Here is a 12,967-nt window from a genome sequence, read left to right on the forward strand (position 1 = left end):
GCATCCCAACCTTACCTGTACTGTGTGCAGACTGTACACCGTCTCACTCGGGTTATCTTGAAGGAGATGTCCCTTGTCTTCCCGCGAGCAGATGAGCTATGCGTAGCATGGCTGGACCTACCCGTACTATATTAGACATGTGGAACTTTTTTCGGAACGTGACGTGTCACAATTATTATTTCTCCGACTTTTAGGAGAATTCGCCCAAACGTGACATGTCACATTCATATGTGTTACAAGCGACAGGGCTAGCAAAACAGAAAAAACACAGAAACTAACACTGAAAACAATGTCACAAACTAAGACAAAACACACAAGAAAACCAGCAACCTAAGCCACGCCGGGATCTTCCTGCGGTGCATCACACCCTGCATGGAAGTCCGAGCCGACGTTCACGGCGATACGAGAGAGGGACTTGTAGTACATGCGCGCGTTGCCCTTGCACAAAGCACAGCTGAGCTCCCGACGGACGCCACGTACGAAGGCAGCCTTGGACACCCCGGTTCCCCCCCCCTGCCGCCAAGTCGCCAAGCTCCGAAAGGAAACGCGAGGCGGCGGGGCCCATGCGGCGAAGCGACTCCACGGCGAGTGGGATGAAGTCGTAAGCGGAGCCCCTCCCCAAACTCCTCGAAGGCTCGGTGCTTCCGCAGCTCCGCCTTCGCCTGCCCGCGGATCCGGCAACCTCTGCGGCATCGCGAACAAACGATGCGGCCACCGGGTGCGTAACAACGCAGTCCATGACGCGGACGCGGCCGTCAGGCCAGACAGTCAAAATATCCCCGCGACGAAAACCCAGCAGCCCCCTGCGCCCACGCAGCTGCAAGGCTGCTGTACTGCGGTTCCACGCTAAACGCGCAGCCCGCACGGTGGATGGCATGGCGCCAGGCCGAAACCCAGTAGTTATGGCGCATCGATGCCTCACCTGCATTGCGGTTGCACGAGAGAGCGTGGTCCGGCGTCGTGGAGTCGCCGGCGGTGCAGTGGCAAGGCGGAACATCCACCGCCGTTGTCACCCCTAGACCGAGCAGGTGACGCCCCGCTGCAAAGAATTCTCCATTGCTAAGGCGCAAAGTGGGCGCAGTGGGCAGCGCAGTTAGCCATGCAGATGCAGGTCCACAGGACGCACTGCGGATACGCGCCGCCGCGCGCCGACCGTCTGCGGTGGTAGTGTCGCAAGCTTCGAGGAAGGCCGCGCCCAAGCGATCGCCAACGAGGCGTGACACGGACTTCTGAACCCCGGGCAGCTCCGCTTCAACAAACTCGGTTGGCAGATCACGCGGGCTCTGGTCCCATTTGCATGCCTCGGATGCATCATCAAAGACACGTTGCCAAGCGGTCAACAACCCCGGCCTTGTCACACTCGAGAAAGGCTTGCATGCATCCGGGCCTTCCTTCATAACCGCTTGCGCTTTGGAGGCCCTCGCCACCAGCGCCGCGTCTACGACAAGCGACGTTGCGTCGCGCAGCCCAAATCCGCCGTGCCGCAAGGGGAGTTTGAGCTGTTGAATCGCACTCACACCGACCGCGCTCCAGTTACAGGCACCTGAAAAAGCGCAACAGCGGCCGCTGTAATGGCTTCCTCCACTCGCGTAACGCTGTATTGCAGGGAGCCCCACGGCACCGTGCGCATGAGGTGCGCCATGCGAAGGGACAGGGAGGATCGGAGCAAGGCAAAGTGTGCCTGAAGACTGACCGGCAAGGCCCTGAGTTTGTGAATCTGTGCGATAACGGAGTCCGCGCGGGCGTCCAGGGTCGCTGCCTCGTACCTGTCCGTGCCGATCGGCGTGCCGCATACCGTGATTCCCTCCGGGTAATGCATGATGCCCAGGTCTGCCGCCAGCGCCGCAATTGCCGGCGAGGGGCCCGCGGTGAGCGCACACTTGAGCGGCTGCACGCGCAAGCCAACGCTCGCAACCCCTTGCGCCCCTGTGAGCGCGAGAAACGCGGCACGCAGCGCGTCCACTTTGCCAACCAGGCTGATGTCGTCGGCGATCGCCATTGTGGCGACGGTGGGCGCCGCTGCTGAGGTGCGCTCCAGGATCTGTTGCAACGCAAGGGCAAAGAGCAGCATGGCCAATGTGTCGGCTTGGCGCACCCCCATGCATGACTGAATCGGAGGAGTGCCCGCCTGCGCTCCAATAACATGCAGGTTCGTAGGGGCGCCGTATGACCACTGAACGTACGCCAACAACGAGGGCACGTGTTTCTGTACCGCCTTGAAGAGCGCCGACCGGTCCACTGTATTGAAGGCGTTTGCCATGTCAACGGTCGGTAATGCCACCTCGGAGTCGGACGCTAGCGCTGAACGGACGCGTGTGCAAGGGCCTCTACGCCTCCAGAAACGCCCACCGCGAGCTGGAGAGGCGCAAGTGAACGACCAAGTTTCTCGCACGCGGTCATTGCGCATAAGCCTGCGAGGCGGTGTAGCACCTCCCCTATCGCAATGGGCCTTGCCCGACCGTCGGGCTTTTGCAAGCCCACGAGGGACGAGTCTAGCAGCGACGGATGGCGCGGGAGTTTGCCCGCAAGCATGTGGTTGATGAATTTTAGGGTGGCATTGAAGGCCTCGGATGAGCCTTTCACCGTAGCTAGCACGTGCTCGTACGTCATGCCGGTGGGCCCACCTGCCGAGCCGCGTTTGGCCTCGAGTCGCTCTAGAGCGCGCTTGAAAGTGTCCTCGTCAACGCGAAGCGGCGGAGTGTTGTCCTCCAGCGGGGCCGGGGGCTCAGCGAATGGATGTTTCTCGCGCAGGGCCGCGATGACCTCAGGCAGACGGGTATCAGCCAGGGGCGCTGACGCCAGCATGCGTGCGGCGCGTGTCACACTGCCGAGTGCGAGCATGCGATCCATACGCAACGCCATGATTTGTTCAGCCGACAGCTTGCGGCGCCGAACACGCGGGATTGCCACCTCTCGCTCATCCGTGACCTTGTCATTGTCCTCGCCCTCAAGGTCTTCGCCCGCCTGTATGCATGCCATGCGGGCCAGTGCGCGCCGATTGCGCCCGTGTGACCCGCGGCTGTCCGCCAGCGCACGTCGCGTAAGGTCCGCGAGGACATCCAAAGCAGCGCAGACCTCCACGGACGAGCGGGAGTCGTCAGCGCGCTCGACATTGTCGTTGACGTTCCTGACTGCGCACGCAAAGGTGCGGCTCCACTGCGTGCGGACGGCCGTCAGCACTGTTTGCGGAATTATGATACGCGCGGTAGGGCGGCGGGCTGGCGTTTGGTGGTTGACGGCGCGCAAGGCGCCTGTGCGTGAGCGTGCGGCCGGTGTGCTCGGCGGTCGGCCACGTCCGCGCGTCAATGGCGCTGGTGACGCGCGGCGCTTTTGCTGCCTGACGGACGTTCCAGCACTGGGGCCGGCAGCAATTGGCGTGGGCAGCGCATTGATCGGCATCGGCGTGGGCGGCGGCGGGGGAGCGGCCCGCGGCATTCGAGCCGGGGCTGGCACAGTCGGGAGTTGCGAAGGCATGACGGCGGCAGCTGGATGCGCATTGAATGCGGAGCGAGCGGTGCTCGGTGCCGAAGGGGCTGAGGGGGCCTGGGCGCGACGCTGCAGTGGCATCGGCAGGGCGCTTCGGGGCTCACCGCTGGCATGGGGGACGGGCGCAGTCGGCGGCAGCGGAGTGGGCTCAAGCAGCGGCGGAGAGCGGCGTGGAACATCGTTACCAACACCTTGCCGATGCGGCAGTGCACGAGGGCGCAGGTGGGGGCCCCGCGGCAGCACTGGCGGCTCGACACGGGTGGGAGCCGCATTGCAAGCTTGCCGCTGCGAACGAGCCAACAGAGCAGCCGCATGCGGTGTAGACGCGGCTTGGCAGGTCGGCCACGCTGACAAATCGTCGCTCGGCAAGCGGGGGGGACTATGTCTCGTCCCTGGGCTACCAGGCAACTGTGCAGGCTGCTCGTGCCGCCATGAGATAGACGCGCCTTCACCGCTTGCGACAACAGTAATTGCTGGAGCGCAGGCGCGCGACAGCGCTCGAGCGGCGGTGACAAGTGCCTCGCAGCGCTGGCTTTCTTGCGGTAATAAAGCAGCGACATTGCGTACCAGGCTGCGCGTGGCGTAAACATCTGCCAGACACACCCGTTTGCATGCCGGCAAAGGGTTGCTGGGCGGACCTTGTGGCCCATGTTTGCGGGCAAGCGCAATGTCTGTTGGCCGCGGATGGGGTGGCGGCGGAGGCAGGGCCTCCCGCAGCGGCTGCGCGGCCCGAGGCGTTTGCGAGCTTTGTGTTGGAGAGGAGCACGCGGGGGTGACGTGCGGCGGTGAGGGGGGCAAGACCCCATCCTGCGGAGGAATCACGGACGATACCTCGGCCTAGGGCACATTGGGACATTGAGTCGGGGAGGCGCGAGCCGGGGTCTCCGACGCTGGCGGAGCTGACAGCGACGGGTCGCGCACGACCATATCCCCAGCCGCCACGAGGCTGGATTGATGGTGCGCCCGGAGGTGATCCAGCAAGTGCGTCTGCACATTGAAACTGGCCGAGCAGTGGCGCTCAGGACAGACAAAAAGTCACATTCATTATTTCTCCGTCAGTAAGGAGATTGAAATCAGCAGCGCCGCAGGCAAAAAAATTTTGGAGGTACATTTGTGATGAGCAAGCATTTGCAATTGCAAGAGTTCAGGTGCAATCATGCTCAAATGTATCGTCATACCCCGTGTGCAAGCAAGGTACGGCTATCATCACCACCATATCGGAGCCCATTAATGGCAATATTGCAATGTCCTATCCTACACCACTACCGGTACTGCCCAGTTAGCAAGCGTTGACCCGTGAAGTTGGACGTTGAAGCCTTGGTCGGGTCATAGCCTGCTGGGTAGTCCCGGGCGCAAGGCACGGCCTTGCGCCCAGCTTGTGCCCTGCCTTGAGCCACGCCCCGTGCCTTGGCTGTCACACCAAGGGCCTTGGCTTTCGCACAAAGGGCTCCAAGGGCCTTAGCTGGGCCGACAACACTGGCCCGACGGGTGGCGCTTGCGTTGTTTGCAGACGCGAAAGCGCGAATGTTCCCAACATTTGCGATGTGCACGTTGGCGGCGCCCGTTACCGCTACGTTCACGGTCACGGAACCCCGCGAGGGCTTGGCTGCTGCAGTCTTGTTGGCCTTGGCCTCCTTGCGCTTGTGGTCCCCGGCCACTTTCTTGTCGTGCGCGTTTGGAAACGTGAGTCCTGCGACTGGTTGGTCATCTTCATCGCCAACAAAGAGCTCATCGTCGTCGCAATTGCCATGCGCCGCTGTGTCGTCAGGCCATAGCTGCCCTAGCTGTCGCTTGGCTGTCGACTCTTGCTTATTCTCTTCAGCCTTCTTCTTGCTCAGCCAGGTGAGCGCGCACAAGGGGACTTCGTCGTCAGATTCCCAACCATCAGGCCGTGTCTCGTACAACTCAAGTTCGTCACGTACCAGCTCGAATTCATCCTCGCAAGTCAGCACCGTGTCGATAGCCAGCGTAAGGCTCTCCGTGCAAAGCTCGTCTTCCGTTGGCTCGTCGTCACTGCGCTCCGGCAGCACAGGCGCACCTCCATCAAGGCGTATGTCCCCCTTACTATAGTTGGGGAAGAGCGTGGCGGCCTCCGCGACAGCCGCGCGCTGGAAACACTTGTCCCAGCCCTTCGGGTATCCGACCTTCTCGAGCCCAGCCTTGGCGAAGTGCCATGAGTAGGCGAGGGTACAGGGTGCCGCAGGAAACTTTTTGGGTCAGCATCACGCGTGACATTTATTATTTCTCCGTCCGTAAGGAGTGTTACAAGCGACAGGGCCGGCAAATCTAGGAAAGGCTACCGAAAGACGAACAACAGAAAAGAAAAAGGAAGAGAAAGCACACAGCGACACAAACAAACAACGAAGCAAGTCAGACCTCAACCGGGCAGTCTGCCGGCTCATCACATCCTGGCTGGAAGTTGTGTCCAACACGCACAGCAATGCGCGAGAGAGAGTCCGTAAGGAACTTTTTTTGGCATGCGTGACGCGTGACTCTCCGAATGTCTAATATAGTACAGGTTTCAAGGTGCCGGCATCGCAGCTCAGCATCAAGCACGCGGAGACATTCTTGCCGTGTTGGCAGATGGGCTCACCGTCCTCGATGTCTCAGTAGTGCATCCAGCAGCGGCCTCCCATCTACAGGCTGCTCGCACGGCGGGCGGCGCGGCAGCTGCGCGCGACCAGCGAAAGCGCTTGAAGTACCAGACCGCTGACCCCAACGGCTACACCTTTGTCCCATTGTCGCACGAGTCCTACGGCCGACTGGGAAAGCCGGCAACTGAGCTGCTCAACACCCTGGCCATTGCTGCGAGTGCCGCGGGCGTCGTGCTCAAGGGCGACTTTGTTGAGAGTGCATTGCGTGAGCTCAGTGTCTCTTTGTGCAGGGGGAATGGATTCATGTACAGAAGCGGCCTAGGAGTTTTTGCGACCTTGGCTGGTGGAGCTTTCGAAGAGGGCCTGCTAGTTCCAATTGCGAATATTCCCTGAGGGGTCTTTGTACCTTTCGGAAAGGTACAAAGACCCTTTCCGAGTGTGTGTTGGTTTACTGGTACAGCTCGAGCTTTGATGATTCTGCTTCTCTGTGTAATGAAATATAGTACGGGTACGTACTGCCACCGCAGACGGTCGGCGCGCGGCGGCAAGTATCCGCAGCGCGTCCTGTGGACCTGCATCTGCATGGCTGACTGCGCTGCCCACCGCGCCCACTTTGCGCCTTAGCAATGGAGAATTCTTTGCAGCGGGGCGTCACCTGCTCGGTCTAGGGGTGACAACGGCGGTGGATGTTCCGCCTTACCACTGCACCGCCGGCGACTCCACGACGCCGGACCACGCTCTCTCGTGCAACCGCAATGCAGGTGAGGCATCGAAGAGCCATAACTACTGGGTTTCGGCCTGGCGCCATGCCATCCACCGTGCGGGCTGCGCGTCTAGCGTGGAACCGCAATACAGCAGCCTTGCAGCTGCGGGGGCGCAGGGGCCTGCTGGTCTTCGTCGCGGGGATATTTTGACTGTCTGGCCTGACGGCCGCGTCCGCGTCATGGACTGCGTTGTTACGCACCCGGTGGCCGCGTCGTTTGTTCGCGATGTCGCAGAGGTTGCCAGATCCGCGGCAGCGAAGGCGGAGCTGCGGAAGCAACGAGCCTTCGAGGAGTGCGGGGAGGGCTCCGCTTACGACTTCATCCCACTCGCCGTGGAGTCGTTTGGCGGCATGGGCTCCGCCGCCTCGCGTTTCCTTTCGGAGCTTGGCGACTTGGCGGCAGGGGGGGGGGAACCGGGTGGTTAAGGCTGCCTTCGTACGTGGCGTCCGTCGGGAGCTCAGCTGTGCTTTGTGCAAGGGCAACGCGCGCATGTACTACAAGTCCCTCTCTCGTATCGCCGTGAACGTCGGCTCGGACTTCCATGCAGGGTGTGATGCACCGCAGGAAGATCCCGGCGTGGCTTAGGTTGCTGGTTTTCTTGTGTGTTTTGTCTTTGTATGTGTCATTGTTTTCAGTGTTAGTTTCTGTGTTTTTTCCTGTTTTGCCAGCCCTGTCGCTTGGAATAAAAGTACGGGTACGTGTGAAGACAATTCTAGGCCTTGCAATCTATGCAAATGGTAAACACACTCACCTGCTTCATTCATGCACAAATCGTTCAACTGGCACCGTTCAATTCGAACTGGCTGGGTTGCCCACACCAGTGGTCCCTGGTGGGGGCCCAACTGTTGGGGGTCAACTGCCTTGGCATTCACGTTCTGAAGGCAACCTGCCAAGGAGTGCATGTGTGCATCCCGAAAAAAACCATTGTCCTGGAGTCCGCATCAGAATGGAACGCCAGCCTCGCCAGCGGCCCTGGAGGATCCCGTCACGCTGACCAAACCATGAAGACGGGACACATGTATACCTAGTGGCACGCGTGCCATGGCCATGGCCCCCGTGCCGGTACCCGGTGATTTGGGGCACGAGGTCATAACCTTCACCGTTGGAGAGTAAAGGACCAACTGGGATCCTGAAAGTGTCGAGAATGTCAAGAAGCCCAAGGGCTTTCTCCTTTCAACATTTCATTTGTGCTCCATGATTGTACAAACACAGAACGCTGCCACAATGATCATGCAGATCTGCACAGCCGTCGGCATGGGGACCTTAGCTTCATGCTAACAGCACACTGCCGAATGCAAGGGCAGTGCAGAATGGCTTTGAAATGCCTTTGGCGAAATTACATGTAACGTCGGTGATACGCCATATTACACCAGTGCAAATTGAAGGGTTGTCGTCATACAAAAGAGCAGATAAACATTTCACATTTGCCATACTCACGTGCTGCTGACCCATTCCCTGAGGAGCTCCATACGCTTGTCCAGTGCTGCAAAGTTCTTGGACGTGCTCTCACCATTGGCCTGACTGAGGATAGTCATGAGGTCCGCCACGTCAGGTCCTGCTATTTGCCCTGTCAGTGCTAGTCGAATCGGCATGAACAAGCGTTTGCCCTTGATTGCCTTGGCCTTGCCAAGATCTTTGATCATCTTTTTCAAACTTCCTGCGGTGATTGCCTGCACAGTCACCTCGTCGTCAGCCTTTGCCAGCAGCCTGCATTGTCGCTCGAGCAAAAACTGCAGGCCCTCGCGCTGTTTGCATTGAATTTTGAAAAAGGTGCAGTGATCTCAGACCTCCCATCCTTGGTCACATTCAGTCTTGTAACGTACTGCTACCTATAGAGCGATTGCAGAATGTCAACCGGACGCCTCCATGGGTACTCAACGAGTGCAAAATCCGGCAAGCAGGCGTTGACCTATCCGGAATCCCAAGCATATGCCTGCACGCCCACAGACGACCCGATGCCCTCGACGAATGCCTGACAGAGAAGCGAGTTGCAGACGTCACATGCAACTGCTGGCGTCCAGCGTTTATATCGCATACCCCACTGCCTAAAGGCACCGCATGGGTACACATCTTTAGGCCATATTGCCGCGTCCGTCGAGCACGTCACTCAAACAAGACGCAGAATAAGAGTACGAGTGCGTCACCTCTTGCAGAGCGCCATTCTCGTACTGCTCCAGCACAAATTCCGCGATCTCCTTGAAGTTGTCCTCCAAGATCTTGTCAGCTTCTCCGCTCGCAATGGTCGCCGCTAGAGGGTATGACACAAACCGCTCCATTTCTCGCTCACTGTCTGGGATGAGCTCCATCGCGTTTTGCATCAGTGTGATGCAGCCCTTTATGAATGGTGTGGATGCGTCTGTGACGACTCCCTTTGCCATCAAATGAGCACCGACCAGGGCTTGGATCTGCACACTTGCGCTCGCTCTCAAGACCGAGGGCGGCAAATTCGAGAAATTTGGTGGAATGGACAGGAATGCCTTTTGCTTGCCCCAAGAGCGACCTTGCTACCTGGAGCCACCTGCCTTGCTCATGATGCCGCACTGAGATGTCGGTATGAGGTCGCAGCTTTTGGCACAAGCACTCCGGGTGCACGTGAGCAATCTTGTTCATGGACCTTCGAGCCCCTCATCCTGACTTGTTGCCTGGCCAGAGAGAATGAAGTACTCGTCTTCACAATGAGTACATGCCCTCAAAGTGGCAGTTCCCATGCCTTGGAAAGAGTAACAAGGTGACATACGAGCCTCACATTGTAGGAGAGCATAGCTTGTGTATCTGTTGCATGTTGAGTCATCCTTATTGTTCTATCAAAGTCGGAAGTATCTGGCCATCATGCAAAGAACAGCTTCACTTTCTTGGGAAGTACTGCTTTTCGGGCCAAATTGAACTCAGAAAGCACCATCCGTGCAAGCGTCAAAAGCGCACCTCCTCTGAGGCAAGGCGCGCAAGTGTTGACCATTCATCCAAGACAGCTTGACTTTGTCGAAGACCGCAGGGGACTTGGTAATGCGCTCGATGCTAAATAGCTGCTGCAGCTCGGGCACAGAGTAAATTTCCTTCTCGCTGCCATCGTTCCAGCCCAGCAGCGAGAGGTAGTTCATCATGGCTTCCTTCAGGTAGCCCTGCTCCCTGCTCAGAACAATTGGGGTATCGGTACACCTGACCTTCACCCCACAAATTACGCAAAAGTCTGCGTGAACCATGCAAATTTTCGGTAACGCGATTGCATCCAACACTCGCTCTCAATCCATTGCCATCCCCATTTCTGTGTACCCGGTGAGAAAGGGTTCCCCACCAAAGTCACTTAGTCGAAACTTTCAGGATGCGGCTGTGTCCAAGCTGACCCTCTCACTGCATCAAACAAATCACAACCTGCTTCCGACATCCAGTCACTCGTCGTCAGGATCGGAGGTCACGCCATCGGTAGGGTTGTACGAAAGCATATTGGCTGCAGCTTTGCTTGATCAGCACCCACACAAGTACTGTACATACATGCTTTGGTGTCAAGACATACGTTATAGTAGGGCGTTACGATTGAAAATCCCAAGCCGCACCTGAACTCGCCCACAGAGGTGGCGCCATGTCGTTTGGAGAGCTTGGACTTGTCCGGCGCGAGGATGAGAGACATGTGGCCGAATTGGGGAGCCTTGAAGCCCAAGCCTTCGTAAATGAGGAGCTGTCGGAGCGTGTTGGGGAGGTGCTCCTCCGCTCGCAGCACGTGGGTGATGCCCATCAAGGCGTCATCCACTGCCACACAGAAGTTGTACACTGGCAGGCCGTTGGAGCGCAAAATGACGAAGTCGCCCAAGTTATCGGTATTGAAGACAACGCGGCCTCGAACCATGTCTGGGACCACCACCTGTACCAGGCAAGGATCTCCATGAGAGGTGGACTCGCACTCGCTCATGACGAGCTGGCTAAGAAGCATGACGGCTGATCCAGTGTTACACATATTCTACTTACCAACACATGAAGCGAGGCTGTCACTCCAGACTCCGGATGACAGCTTTTTGCTGCATCTATTGAGTGTATGAGTAATACGCCAGAATGACGTATTACTAAGTTATACGCGTATGTAGGATGAAGCCGGGCGCACTTAGAGATGGGCCTGCACGTGCGTGCATATGACATGTGTAATGAGCGATGCTTGAGTGAATGGAGCTTGGCATGTAAGGGATGCGCACTTGTTTAATCGTCCTGGTACAGAAAATCATGAAAGTTATAAGATGCTTGGTTTTTATTGTTGCTGATAGCAAGTGATTTTGCTCCTCATATTGCCATTGCTCCTTCTACGCGTAGGGCTTGGAAAAAGACTGTTTTGCCCTTTAACTAAGAATTTTCATGCTTCATTACAGGCTGCCGGCAACATCACCGACTGCCCAAAGCGCTCCTTTGCAAAGCGGCGGGACACTTTCGTGGTATCCCGTCAGAGACTGAGCTGAATGATGTTCAATAATTGCTTTCGTACTTCGGATCACTGATCATTCAACCTGCACTGGTACTCGCATGCATTGACATTGGATTGTGCAGCCACCTGCAGACGACTGACGGATGGTTGGTGGCTTGTTCCGTGTTGATATGCGTCGAAGGTGCATGTGTGCATACCTCCTTGCCGGGAGGGACGCGGTAGCGGTAGCAGTATGGCAGGCCAGCGTCCATGGCCTCCTTGACCTCCTCAGCTGAGGCCTTGGCCCACTTGCCTCGGTACACCGGGGGAAGGCTCAGCTTCTCGGCCTGCGCCTTCATGACTTCCAGCTCCTTGTCCGTGCAGAAGCATGGATACGCCAAGCCCTTCTCAAGGAGAACGTTCACCTGCAAGCATTTCATGATCTGCATGTGTGTGCTGCCATTTGAGCGCTCTCTGATCCTGCCTGTCTACGAACACTGTGGCTCTCAACAAGGCTATTTCATCAGATCAGCAGCCACAGCCTATGGACACCCTGCCTGGTTCAATAGATTGGCACTCCACGAAAGCAATCTCTTGGTCCCTCAATTTCTCAGCACTAAGGGAGCAACGTGCCTGCGCCATGTAGATGTCCTTGCGCTCGGACTGTCGGTAGGGGCCGTTGGCACCTTCCAACAGCAGGGCCTTCGTCGTATGTGATGCCCAACCAGTCGATGGTCCCGAAGCATCGCCTCCTCACTCTCCCGAGTGGAGCGTGCAGCGTCCGTATCTTCCACACGAAGCACCATCTTGCCGCCCATGCGCTTGGCGTACAGCCAGTTAAAAAGCGCTGTGCGTGCACCGCCCACATGAAGGTTGCCTGTTGGCGATGGTGCAAACCGCACTTTAACCTCCTGCACTCGCGCGCCACGACCATTGGCGACCCCCCATCCTATCTTGCCACGTATCGTCATGGCGTCCTTGCGTGTGAATCGGCATGATCCTACGTTGAACGCATCTCCGTATAACCTGGCCTCGCGCAAATTGCGCCGGTCTTTGTGGCAACGCGAAGTTAGAATTTAGTAACACGCTTTGCCACGTGGTACACATGGTGCTGCGACAAGTTCATTGACCTGAGTGAAATTCCAACTCTCGGTGCCTGACCCAGGTTGTTTGGTTGTACATGCAGGCGTACACACCAGACCGGTGAGGTGCGTGATTGGAGAACTGACACCATCAATGCATTGCTATGTTACCTCCTGCCGATGTACTTGAACTGCCCATAACGATAGAAGGGTATAGATACCTTGAGGGCAAGCCTGTACAGGAGCGACTGTGGTATCGAAAACACTGTTTCTTACTTATTCATATCATTGTGAAGAAGCCGAAACAACGTTGTGCAACCAGCGTGACCTGTTGTACAATCCTACCTGAGGAGGTCATGGCGGATGGCACCACAGACTTGTTCTGCTGAAACTTCTGTGCAAGGCCGTGGACGTACATTGGCTGGTTGCGCACGAACACACAGTTTGCTGCTCACCAAATGTTCACTGCATGCACTGGTTGTCTATGTGATCCTTACCTGGTTTGCTGTGGCTGTGCCGCGGGGGCTGTCTGTGTGGCAAGAGCTCTGGTGCGAAGACTGGATCCATGGGTTTTCCTGCAAAGCGAGATATCACACGGATCTGTGGATGCAGACAATTCCATTGTTGGAAGCAGACTGCATTAGCCTTGATATACAT

The 12,967-nt window shown here is 57.5% G+C and overlaps 1 pseudogene; it reads right to left on the reverse strand.

The window, feature by feature from the left end:
• Positions 1 to 8,277: 8,277 nt before the first annotated feature.
• On the reverse strand, positions 8,278 to 12,199 carry LOC149808865 (glutamate--tRNA ligase, chloroplastic/mitochondrial-like; annotated as a pseudogene).
• Between the last annotated feature and the right edge of the window lie 768 nt (positions 12,200 to 12,967).

Source organism: Nuphar pumila, unplaced genomic scaffold, assembly GCF_984573655.1.
Source record: "Nuphar pumila unplaced genomic scaffold, dmNupPumi1.hap1.1 HAP1_SCAFFOLD_2073, whole genome shotgun sequence".
In the NCBI taxonomy this organism is placed as follows: Eukaryota; Viridiplantae; Streptophyta; class Magnoliopsida; order Nymphaeales; family Nymphaeaceae; genus Nuphar; species Nuphar pumila.